The 13,559-nt window shown below is 30.3% G+C and overlaps 1 protein-coding gene across 1 annotated transcript in view; it reads right to left on the bottom strand.

Moving 5' to 3' along the window:
• LOC129758771 (60S ribosomal protein L36) overlaps positions 1-13,205 on the bottom strand; it is a 364,808-nt gene extending 351,603 nt beyond the window's left edge. Inside the window, exon 1 of the mRNA XM_055756387.1 lies at positions 13,198-13,205. The gene's annotated coding sequence lies outside the window, so the exon portion shown is untranslated. The remainder of the gene's footprint in view (positions 1-13,197) is intronic.
• Between the last annotated feature and the right edge of the window lie 354 nt (positions 13,206-13,559).

The raw sequence follows: 13,559 nt of genomic DNA, 5'->3' as shown, positions 1-13,559 counted from the left end.
GGTTGAAATGAAGTTTGTCTTTAATGATTGATTCTGCCTATTCTTAAGCTTCACTTTTCGTAAACATGAGAAGAAGCTAACTAATTCATGAAAAACGGTATAACCATTTCAAAATAAAAAAATCTGAATTCATTGAAAAGTTTTGCATGCTCTTTGCATGCTAGGGCTTTCAATAACTTCAGAAATATTTCAGCCATGGTTTAATAAACAAACAAATTCATTGGCTTATTTTAGCAGTTTTTTGTTATTTTTTATTTCAATCCTACAGGAAAATAGCTTTCGAATATGCAGTCAAAATCGCAAAATTAAAAAATAAATCATTATTTTATAACATCGAATATCTTTTCTAAGGTTCATGTTAGGTTTATGGTTTGTTAACATGAAATGTACTGTACTGTAATCTAAAGTTATATTTTTCTGAACTTCCAGTACATCTCTGGTGATTTTCGAATGATTTTTTTTGTTTCCCATCATAATTTCCATACAAAATTAAAATTAGTTGCGCTTATTCAAGACTGAATGAATCGCTTCCAGAATTTTTATTGCTATTTACAGTGTTCAAAACAACCAAAAACAGTTATGGGAGGTGCAAAAATGTATAAATTTAAAATTTCCATACAAAGCTTGCAGAGGTCTTCTGAAATAATCTAAAAATAGTTTTATGTAGTGAGCAGCAGGCTTGAAAATAAAGTTAAAATTCACTGGTGGCGTTCAAGCGTAGGCGTCAGGCGTCTGTCTGATTTGAATGACAGTAGGCTACATTTTTCAAGTTTTGAATAGTGATAGGCAACTGGTTTCTATTGTACTGATTTGATTAGATTTGCTCTTCATCTCAACTATTTCCATTTTTGCTGGTTCATAAAAATGTTTATGCCATGTCAGGAAAGCTCCAGTTATGGTAATTTTCAAATTAATTCAGTTACCCTAAACAGCCTGAAGAAATCTTTATTGGATTCAATCCAGAAATGAAAAAAGACTTCGGTGGCTCCATAGAGTGAAAACAATTTTTTTTGGCACGGGTGACGAGATTTTTAAACTAAATACCAAGTAATTAGGAAACAATAATTTTTCATGATAACGATTCGATACAACATTCAGAAAGCCTAGAAGACAATTGACAAAGACTACCCCACAAAAATCAGTTTGCTTAACGTTAGGAGTTAGTTTTAAGTTAGTTGAATTGATTCATTTGAAATAAGGTATTTTGTTTTCAAAATTAAAATGTTTGATATCATTTCTTTTTGTTTTATTACAAGATGGTAGGAGCGTCAGCTCAGGGTACTGAAATAGCTCCAAAGCAAAAAGCAATGATTTGTTCTAAAGATCTGGTATACCTTCGAATAAGTCATGTTATTTGTTAAGTACTAACTGAACAAAACTGTATTAGTTTCAGCTGAATATGCTTAACATAGGTGATCTTTTTCAAATTTGTTATTATATTCAATCCTTATTAAAATCGAATGTCTGCTTATTGAACATTTTCAGTTTGCAGTCTTCGTTATTGCTATTACCATTATTTTAAATTCCTTAGGTCGCAATTTTTTTTAAATCCTTCTTTTGTTTCATGAAGTTCGAAATTTACGAGATTTAGGGGAAGGAAGGAGGGCTTAAATATTTGTTGTTAATTAGGCAAATAGCAATACGTTGAAGTAAATTTAAAAAAAAAAACTATATTAAAGACGATTGGTAATTAAAAAAAAGAAATCGTAATGTTCAATATTCGCTTTAATTACTGGTTGAATATTTGGTTGATTTTACGAAGTGCAAAATAATAAAGTTTTAAAAACTTATTCGATCTTTCTCAGGTATTATTGAGAAAAAAACGTTAGTTTCTAAAACCAAGTCAAAATAATAAGAACCATTCTAACATAATTGGTAAAGAAACATTAAAACTTGATACATTTTGGTGGCTCCAGAGACTCTACCCTTCATTTCATGAATTTTTATTTTTCCTTGAAAATCATTTTTAACACTTGGAAATGATGAGTGCATTAAGAAAAAAATTTAAATAAAATACGATTTTTTTCATACATTAATTGTAGCAAATTTGTTACTGTATGAAACGAAGGGTTAATTTGATTGGCCTTATGTGTAGACGATGGAAATATTAAAAGAAACAAGTTATAGTGCCTCAAAAGCACTAGTGGAAATGATTGGGTACTTATTTTCCGGATAAAAAATCTGGTAGAAATGTCCCGAAGAAAATTTTATGAAAAGTTCGAGGTAACAATGTTGCTGAAATAAAAATAGAAAACGTTTATATAGGTTCTGATTAGGGTGGTTGGATTTTCCGGTTTTTTTTTAAATCCAGTATTTCGGTATTTGTAATTTATAAAACCGATAAAACCGGTTAAACCGGTATTTTTCAAAGAATTTCAAATTCATGAAAAGGTTTCGTCTAATTGCAGTAGTAATGACATAAAATGCGCAGAATTTATAACGCAATAGATATTGCATCGTTTTTAATTGAAAAATATGGTATTGTGCCTTTAAATTATCCCTCTGTCATACATTTATCATCATGCCCATAATAATCATTATATTTGTCATCGTCATTTTATTATAATAATTTCACATTGAGGTTGCAGAAATTATAGAAGTTTCATATAATTTTCGACGAATTTTTGTCCTAAACTCTGTAGAAAAGTATTCAGATTACAGAACAGATTCTACAGATTAAGTAAAAGTTTTTATATAAATGTGATATGAATGATATGAGATTTGATATACAAAAAGATGTTTCGTTAAAAAATGACTTAATTAATTTCTAAAAAAATTAAAACACTGTCACAAATTTTTTGGTTGACTCACAAAATTACAGATTATTGTTGTTTAAAATACAGATGCTTTTCCGGAAACCTAGGTCGTGATAGCATTAAATTTGCCTTTCCAAAATTAAGACGAACAAATACAAATAAAAATCTATAAAAAAAACCAGTCAAAATTTAGCAATAAATAAAGTTGTTTGGATCTGATCCTTACGCTCTTTGTTGCTATAATACTGTTGCAAATTTATAAAAACTTTGTTACTGCTTTGTCTGGAAAAAGAAAATGCTTAAACAGTGTTAAAAATAAAAACAACAGAGTTTCATCAATTGTCTTGAAAATATTGAAAGAGAAACTTCATACAAAAATTCTAACATGTGTTAAAGTGCTGACTTTGTTGAAACATTTTATGTTTTAATACAAAGTAGGAAGTATTCAACATTTTTGGTTTAAAATTTTTAAAAGCCCGCGCACCGCATAGAACGATTTTTATAAACTTGGCCTAAACTTGGGATTAAACATTTTTGCATCTTTTGTTTTTTTCAGTTTTTCAATGAAAACTACAGTGATTATTGTGAAGCAATCTTGAATTTCTTGTAGCTGTATCTTTTTTCAGTCATTGTACATTTGTACAGAAGCGTTAGTTCGATAGCTGAACTGAAATGTGTTAAATTTCGTGAAAAAATATCATCTGAAAGAGAGATGGCAGCTTGTCAATGCTCTTCAAAATGCCACTCAAGCTTTAATTCAAAAAGTTACATCGGCAAGTTTTAGCAATAATCAAATCTCACATAAACCTTGCAGTAAGGTTTATTTAGCTAAGAGTTTGAAACTGATTGAACATAATATGAGTATTTGTACTCATATGTACATATTTGTTAAAAAAAACCATTTAGCTGTGTCAATTTTTTACAGTGCCAAAGAGGAATGAATCATCCTTCGGGATGAAAATACTGAGAAAAAGTAAAAAAATACAGTGTCAAAGAATGATGAAAAGTTTACCGGAAATACCGGTTTTTTACCGTCCCAAAATCCGGTATTTTCGGTATTGGAAAATGGACGGTTTTACCGGTTTCGGTAAAACCGGTTAGACCACCCTAGTTCTGATAAGCTTTTAATCTTGGAACAAAAAACTTTTTTGACTGATGTGCTTTGATGAAAAAAAAAACAAATTTCAAGTTTCAGGAGAAATTTTCATTGTTTGATGTTGAATTCATGCTCAGATCTAACGGATGATGGCCGGTTTTTGAACTGGAAAATTTCAAATCAAATGCCTGTTTTTTTCCTGGATTTTCAAAACAGAAACCCCAGAATCCCTGAAAATTCTCAATTTATATTTTAGTGGCCATTGAATCTCTTAAAACCTTTCAAAAAAATTCAAAAATTGGATTAAGTTATAAAACCCATTCTGTAATGATCTTCAACTAGATGGACTTCTATAAAAGTTTTCTGAATCTTAGGAAATATTGTGAACTGTTAATATTGCAAATGAAGAATCATGCTGAAAACTGGCTTCTATTAAAAGGATATGAAGAAAAATGTTATTGGAATACTCATGTTTCATAAGATTATACTGATGTGTTGATTAATTTACCGAAAAATAATAAGTAAATGAGAAAAATCTGGAAAATAAAAAATTATTGTTATTAAAAAAAATCAGTTTTTATGACTTGTAAAAACAATTTCGTTATATTTCGACACACTTTAAAAAATAAAAACTTTTATCTTTATGAATGTTTACAAAAATCAATATTAAAACTTTTAATTCCAAAAAAGGACTAACTCAAAACAGAATTCAGTCATTTCTGACTAAATTTAAATCGTACAACCACTCATTAGTGCCCAGCGTCGTACCAATTGCGTTTTCTGGTCCACCAATACAGAACAAATATTTAAACCAACATGCGAAAGAACACCGAGATCGATTCCGAGTCCGACAACATTCTGAACGGCAACGAGTAAATCCTTTAATACTATTTATTATTTTAAAATTCACTCTGGTCCTCGTTTAAATGCAACACAACACACCCCCAAATTTGGAACGCAGCTTGGTTACTCCTGCGGATTATTTGCTGTTGAAACATTTCGGCACGTATTGGAACTAGATTCTCCTGGATCCACACCCCGTCGTCATTCACCCATCCAGTCGGCGCGTCTGTCCCAATCCATTTTTGGGTTCCATTTTTCAATTAAAACTTGACTCATTCTAACCCCGCCCTCCCGTATCTATTTGGCAAAAACGACGCGACGTGACGCGTGCCAAATTGAATTGTGATCAACCGATTTCGCCTGCCCTCGTTCAGTTTGTCTGTGGCCGTAGCGCAAACAATAAAGTTCCAAAATATATCTGGCGAACCGCAAAGTTTTCATACACAACCCCATCGTTCTGTGCTCCGGCATAGTTTCAGTACTTAGTGGTGGTGAATGAAAAGTTTTGCCGAATTCCAGACTGTCAGAATCAATCTGATGCTCCAGCAATTGAATTTAAATTGACATCGGTTTGAACTTTAGCTCAACCACTTTCCATTAACAGATTTGGACTAAATTATTGTTGGTTTCCAGAGGTCTTTGTTCAATATTGTACGACATTTGTTATGCTTTTCGAAGTTATCAATGAAGTATGCATATAACTATTTGAAACATATTTCATGATTACAAACACGGAAAAATCATATCAAAATTTACGTTTTGAATTATAAATCTTTACTCATCTTTTTTTTTTCTTTTTCTTTCAGGTAACGACATAATAAGTTCCATTGAAGTATAAATAAAGAAGTAAGTGTGTAATTTTTTCAATCAAACTTTCATTTTGACTATGTTTTACAACACAAAAACAATGGAATAACTCAGAAGCTGATATTCTGTATTGGCTTACCTAAATCTCTATATCACCATTATATTGTGTTTCCTCATATGGCTTTTTTTGTTCCTGATATTCATTCAAAGTTGAGATCAATGGAACGAAAGAGTAGATATATGAATTGCTTTTTAAAGATTTGAACTCGAAAACTTTATGTTACTTTATTTTTAAAGCTTATTCTCTAATGCCCAACCCCGCCTTTAGGCGGGGTGTACTAGAATAATCATAAACCCCATTGATATGATTTAAACATAGCCGTATGAACGGAGGGGTTTTTGGGGGTTATACCCCCCCCTCCATGAGGGTCGAAAAAAGCAAGCGAGGTATTATACTCTACACTTAAAATTTTAAATTAATAATCGAATTATAATAATAGCGCTAAGATATTCAAGAGTTACAATCTAGACTAAAACCTAATGCCAGAACATTAAAAACACATCCCAAGTTCAAAATTCAGCTACAGTTTCTCAAAATTTTCTCTCTTGTTCATATAATTAGATTGCCAGAACTTTTTCATCACGTATCCGGGCCAGACAAATCCGGGCTGTTTTTTTTTTTTTATTAAAACCTAGCAAAATCCCACCGGGCGGAGTTGCCCAGATTTTCCGAGTTTCTGTTGATACAACACCCAATGTCCGTCCCTGATGTTTTATTTTTGCCTCGTCAGTTTCTTGCGGACGAGCGACGGTAGATTGTTTGCCAATTGGATTTCAAAATTGTCGACCAAAATTCGAGCAATATCCGGACAATTTTGGTCAAAATCTAGGAATTACTCATCAAAAATCAAGAAAAAAACTTGAAAAAACCTATCATGAATCTTTTATTAAAGTTGCTCTAATTTTGGACGCATGATAAAAAAAAATTTAAGACACAATTTATTTTTTTAAAATTTGATTTAAGAATGAGAATAAATCCAGGCAAAATCATAGAAATTCAGGTCTGAATATCAAATTTTAAATTGAACCTGTTTTGGAAGTTCTGGTTCCATATTCCTGTAACCAAAATCATTTTATTTTTACATATTTTCGTATTTCTGATTCTGTATTAAGTTAAGGATTCTTGATTTTTAGTTCGAATAATCATAAGAAATTAGGAATGCAAAGCTGTTTTGTAATCCTGGTTTCAAATTCGGCTTTGCATTTCAAATCAAATTTGAATCATGTTTTAAAAAATCGTATGCATTTTCAACGTTTTGATAATAGCTTTCCGAATATGAAAGAAAAAAGAAGAATTTTGTTTTAAATTGAAATTCGAAGTTTTTAAACTTTATTCTACCACTATTTAAACATTTAAAGCTTTAAAGTGGCGATCCAAAATTGAAAACTTAGATTCAAAATTGAAAACTTAGATTCAGATTCATCATTAAAAATAAATTATTGAAATAATGAATTTAGATTAAACAAGCTCTACAGAATTGAAATAAAAAAAAAATCATAAATGAGGGTTCTAAAACTTGGCTCACAAAATTCTGATCTGGAATTTGATTTAGAAAACGTATTTTTTGTACATTTCAGAAATCGTATAGAAATTCGGAAACAGATTCAAAGTTCAATTTTGAAATCAGGTTCAGAATTCAGGTTAAACATTCAGAAAAAGATTAAGCTTATGATCATCATAAAATTACAAATATGAAGTTTTTTTTTTATTTTGATCACCGCACTTACTAATGATCCTTTTCTTTCCTTTTCTTTTTTTTTACTCATGATCACCGAGAAACATCAATCGAAAAAGATAATGAATATTAAGTAGAATTTGAGCTAGTTTTCTAAGTTTTGTTAAATGCAAAATATCCCAAATTATATTTTATGAAATCATCCTCTATTTTTTTGGTGTATTGCTTAACTTTATTAATATTGCAATTTTTTTAAAGCCGGGTTTGATCCGAGTTTTTTTTATCTCCTACTGTCTCTTGGGAAAATTTTATTTATTTTCATCAAAGGTTAGAAACTTGGAACTTGCAATAGAGTTTGGAGATTGAGCATGTTTTCAAATTCCAAAATATTACCATCGTTGAAAGCAAATTCCATATTTTGTTTCTAATGGTTTCATTTCAAAAATTTAACTCACCTTTCAGGCTAAGGACCACTTTTCTATAGTTACGATTTAATACCAAAATTATTAATGAGTACTTAAAAATTAATAATCATATAGATACAACTTTTATTTTTTTTTTGGATTTGTGAATTGTTTTGTCATAGGTAAAAATCAGTCTTTCTTTATTTCTTTCTTTCTTTTTTCGTTTACAAACCTTACTGATTTTTTGCATTGTTTTTGTGTATCACAATCAAACATTCACGCTTCCATGAAAAGTTCAATATCTTTCAGAAAATTGAAGATCCGCTTTGTCTTATTTACGATTTTCAAGATTTTCACGAATTTTTAGCTAAAATAATTAGGACATTACTCAAGTTATTTATTCATTTTTTTAGAAAAAAAATATGACTAGCTGGTTTGACATTATACATACTTTAAAATTTGTTCATCAAATCTGTATGAATTCTAGTAAATTTTAAATTTTTATAGTGACTGAAAAAACCCAAAACCATTAAAATTTCAAAATCAAATTAACAGAATTTGCGAAAAGACTTCGAAGTATTTGTCATCATTTCATACCGGTTAAAAAGTTTTGGGAAACAGATGTTTGATATTTTAGGGCGTTGAATTTTTTTTGTTCTCCTTAATTTTATGTTCAAAAGTCAGTGTAATAAAAACCAACGTGCTTAATATTCATAAACATCCGTTCAAAAAAATGCAATCGTCTGCTGGGCGATAATAAACCTCATTTTCTACCCGGCGCCATTTTTGATCACGTTCATCGATTTTGACGAAACTTAGCCTTGTATTACATCATACTTTTTTATAACTATAACCAAGTTACAAGATTTTTCGATGAAAATTGTCTAAGATACAGCAAATTTAGTGAAGCAATTCCAAATTTCTATTTTTTACGGGAATAGCTGTATCATTGCTTCCAGTCATTATTAAGACTTCAAATTTTGTAGAGTATTAGTTGGATAGTTGAACTAGATTGTGTAAAATTTTCATGAAAAGATATCAACCGAGAGAGAAATGGCAGCTTGTCAAAGATGGAAGTAGGTGCGTTAATATTTTTCAAAATTTAGAAAAATTTACCAAACTGTAGAAACACTACAATCGATGAAGTACTGAAAGCTAGTTTCTTAGTCCCTGTGGCTATGCAATTTACGGAAAAATGTTTAAAAAATATTTTAAAGGGTTATTTAAAATATCTCAACCTATAAATTTATGCATTTTGTAGCATTTTGTAAAATAGTTTTTTTTTTTAACACGTACTACAAACTGGGGCTTCTACGATCACCGAGGTTACTTTGATCAACATGAAATTTATTCACATAAACATAAATACCTATTTATTAAAATAGGGTCATTTTCTTAGCCAAGCCAAGCCCAATAGGCTACTTTAGTCTATATTATAGTATAGTATAGTATAGTATAGTATAGTATAGTATAGTATAGTATAGTATAGTATAGTATAGTATAGTATAGTATAGTATAGTATAGTATAGTATAGTATAGTATAGTATAGTATAGTATAGTATAGTATAGTATAGTATAGTATAGTATAGTATAGTATAGTATAGTATAGTATAGTAAAGTATGTATAGAGTCAATACCGTAATCCGGGGTAAGATTGATCACTTTTTTCAATATTTTTTTATTTTTTTTCTGTTAAGGGGAATGTGGCATGTTTCAAATTTTTAAAACCAGTACTGGACTCCTATGAACGTAAAACATGGTTGCAGAAATTTATTAGACTTCTTTAAATTTGATCTAAAAATCGATTTAGTCTCTGTTCAGAATTTGTACTTTGGGGTGACATTGATCAGTCTCTACAAAAAACCATAAAAATAAAATTTTAAATGCTTGTTCATCAATTTGACCTAGTTTTTAACCTTTTCTTTTAAAAACATTTATAATCGAAATAAGAACACTGATGCTGCATACATTTAGGGGCAAAAGTTATAAAAATTGCTAAATAGTTTTAGCTTCAAAATACAAATGAAATTTTACCTTCACACGTTCTTCTAGGCTCACCCACTATTACCATTTTCATTGTTTCTTTAAAGTTAACCATTTGATATGGTTCATAGCCATTTTTCCAATACGGGCTTACTCTTGGAAAACGTCCTTTATTTTTAAATATAAAAAGTTTATCACTAAATGCCTATAAAAATAGCACTACAACTACACGAATACAAAGAAAAAAGGTTGTTCTTTCACATTCAACAACTCGTTTGCTTCTAAATGCTTTTTGGTATCATCAGGAGAGCTGTTTGTTTGCGAGCCTTGGAAAAGATAGATATTTTAAGATTTTGAAATAACATTTTTACTAGCAGAAAACAAATTTCAAATACAAACCAAATTTTGCCTATTTGATACTCAATTAAAAGGCTTTCAAACGTAGAAAACAGTTTTCAAAAATTCAAACTATAGACTTAGTTATTGATGATTATTTGGCACAATTTCATGTTGATCAAAGCTACCCCGGTGATCAATGTTACCCCGTTTTACGGTACATGAAAATTTTCTTCAAAAACTTTCCACTTTTCAAATGTTTTCTCCAAAAAATCTTCCGCAAGGGGACGTTTCTTCTTTCGGCAAAATAGAATGAGTGAATTTACTTTGGATCTAGAGCCTACTTTGGTTCTAACATGCCGAAAATTGGAAATCATACATTTCACGTGCATAGATTTGAGATGATCTTATGCAAACAACGAAGCTGTGATCTTCCTACATGCTGTCATACAGCAATTTGCCACTGAAAGTAACTCTTATATGACTCTATGTACTGCCTATTAAGTGGTAAAACAGACAATTAAAATATTAAGAGTCATATGAGATATAAACGTGGATAAGGAAAAAATCACGATATTCAATCATCCAAGCCATAAAGGAAAGCTATCGCCATCGGGGGGGCCGGAGCAATTTTTCTCGGGGGCCCCTATAATTCGATTTTTTTTCAAATGCTATCCCAGAGAATACAAAACCTTTTAAAAGTGTAAAAGAACTGGAGATGAGTTAAGTATTCTTTCTTCAAATAGCCATGTTGTCTGCGTAGAAAAGAGTTTCTGGTATCTTCAAATAAAAATTGTTAATAAATCACGTGCAAACATCCTATGCAAACATTAGAAGAGTTTAGAAATTACTCAAAAATGAAAGTTTTAAGAAAGATTTAACCTACAAAATGCAAAATTAAATTCTCATTTTTTTAAAATACCCTTTTCATCAACTTAAATTCTCTAATTTAGAAAAAAATGATCGGATAGATATTTTAAATGATTTTCATTTCATCATTGATCGTTTGGTTTGTACTTTTTGAGAAATATTTTCCTAGTGACAATTAGGAAATATCATAAAGATTTGAAACATATAAAACAAAATTTAAAAAAAAACGAACAAAATAATTATATCCAAATTCCAAAGAAATACAGATAAAAGAGTTTAAGAATTCAAAACTTTAAATCACTCTATATTCAGAACCAAAATTCAGTGTCTCAAATCGAAATCATAATTTCAAATCAAGTTTTGAGAAACAAAATCTAAATTAAATTTAAAAAAAAGTTACAATCAGAGCAAAAGCAGAAATTGCACCAAATGTTGATTTCGATTCTATGTCTTTGAAACACAAAAAAAAGAACTTTTCATGAGATTTTTAGGTTATGATTCTCATCAGATAAAAATCCTATCAAATTGTTATTCTAAATGTGACATAAGTTTCATTCGGCGCTCTCGAAGCCAAAGGTGGATAAGTGCAAAAATGATCTGTTAAAAAAAATCAGAATCGAGATTAAATGTTTAAGACACAGAATCAGCTATCATTGAAAAAACAGATAAGATATCAAAATGAGTTTAGTACCTAGATCCTGAATTTTCAAAATTCAGAAAAAAATATTAAACTGAACTTCAGTAACTGAAGAAACAACACAAGACTTGAAAATCTCAATGAATTGATTCTAGAAAAAGATAAGATGAAGAACATAGAAATATTCATATTAAGAAAACCACTCAATAATAATAGCAACTCAACTATAAATCATTTTAATGATAATTTGAGAATGATCATTTGGAAAATGATATGCTGAATTCAGGATATTTACTTCAGAAGACGATAAAATTTAAGTTAAATTTGAAGAAAATGTCTAAGAGTCAAGTCTAGGGCAGAAATTGGGATGAAAATTCAGTAAAGACACTCAGTACTGTCGATTGGTCCAATTTAAGTAACTCAATTTTTCTTTGAACATTTAACTTTCAAAAATAGGGAGGGAAAAGGGTTTAGAAACAATAAAGCAATTAAATTTCAATAATAACGATTGAAAAGTGAAAAGTTATTATAATACGCGGTACTAACCCGAATAAATTCTGAAATGTTTATCATAAAGCTTCTCTGTTCTCTCTTAGCATTGTAAACCAATTTTGGCAAAATTAGCTGCTATTTTAGTGCAGAGTGTTAAATTAATAACAAACATTATTATTGTGCAAGACGATTGTATGTAATGAAGATGAGGAGATGTTTTTTCTTTATGTATTTTACCTAATCTGTACAGAATATCGTTACTGATATGTATCAATAAAAGAAAATGAGAATGTGTTTTGAATCATATTCTTCTTAATTTTTATTTCAAATTCGGTTTAGTCCAGATTTTGGGTTGAAAATTTTGAAATTCAATAGGAAGATTCCCAAGTAACAATTTTAGCTTTATTATGGTCAGCAAAATATCGTTTGGACTATCGCATTAATCTTCATAAAAAGCTAAAGCGCATTCTATAACATCACCTGGACTCTAATAAAGCCAAAATCAGGCTATTTGGCCCTACCCTAGAAACGTCATCAAGCCATATAATTGTTGGTCATCAATGTTGGTCACCAAAGCTTTTAAAAAGCTGTTATAAAACATGTTAGAAATTTTTGTTTTTTTGCGGTTCTGTCAGTTCTCGGAGTTTTTTTTTTATTTTTTCCAGCAACCATAATGGTTGATGAATGATGATTGCATTATTCAGATATGATCTGGTTAAATTAATAGCTAAAAAAACCAATGTTTTAACCATATATTGAGCGTCTTTTCTACTGCCAGTCAAGATTTCAGGTAAAATGTATATGAAATAGTAGGTATCTTAAAATAAATGCGCCTCGTCAAATCTGATGGTCAATCATGATGACATTGATGGAAATAGGCCTGAAAAAATATTTTCAAATGCTTGCATTGTGAATCCATCAACATGGCGTCATTTTGTGCCCTTCGATTTTGCAACCAACATGGCGTGAGTCAATTCATAGTTTTATTATGGTTTAATGATGACCCCAAAAAAAGTTACGATTTGACGTTTCTCTCGCAAGCCAACCAATTACACGCTAAGGTTGAGTTCCTCATTTCTGAGTTGTTAATCATTAGTACAGTAAATGAGGACAGACTTTTTGAATGAAAAGGGATTGGTTTTGAATGACCCGTGGAATAAATCATGAGTTGAAGTCAAATTTCGTTGTCTGACGCCATCTTGAAATCCTAGATGGCGGCTTCCGCTGAACTTTAAAATGGTGTAAATGACTTGAAATCGCATGAAACCCCAACAAAATGGGTATCGGGTGAAAGGGCTAAACGAGTAGAAGTTGAATTTCGCTATCAGACGCCATCTTGAAATCCAAGATGGCGGCATCCGCTCAACTTTTAATGCTTAATGCTGACAAAAAGTCGCATTAAACCACCACAACACGGGTGTTGGGTGAAAGGGCTAAACTTGAATTCGATTTTTTTCTTCCCGACGCCATCTTGAAATCCAAGATGGCAGTTTCCACTGAATTTAAAATACTGTTAATCAATGAAAATCGCTTGAACACAACTTTTTTTCACGTAATACTACATTAAAACTACTATTTTAAGACAATTTAGATCATTTT

This window comes from Uranotaenia lowii, chromosome 3, assembly GCF_029784155.1.
Source record: "Uranotaenia lowii strain MFRU-FL chromosome 3, ASM2978415v1, whole genome shotgun sequence".
Taxonomy (NCBI): domain Eukaryota; kingdom Metazoa; phylum Arthropoda; class Insecta; order Diptera; family Culicidae; genus Uranotaenia; species Uranotaenia lowii.
The sequence above is the reverse complement of the archived record's forward strand: the minus strand, read 5'-3'. Positions and strand labels throughout refer to the sequence as shown.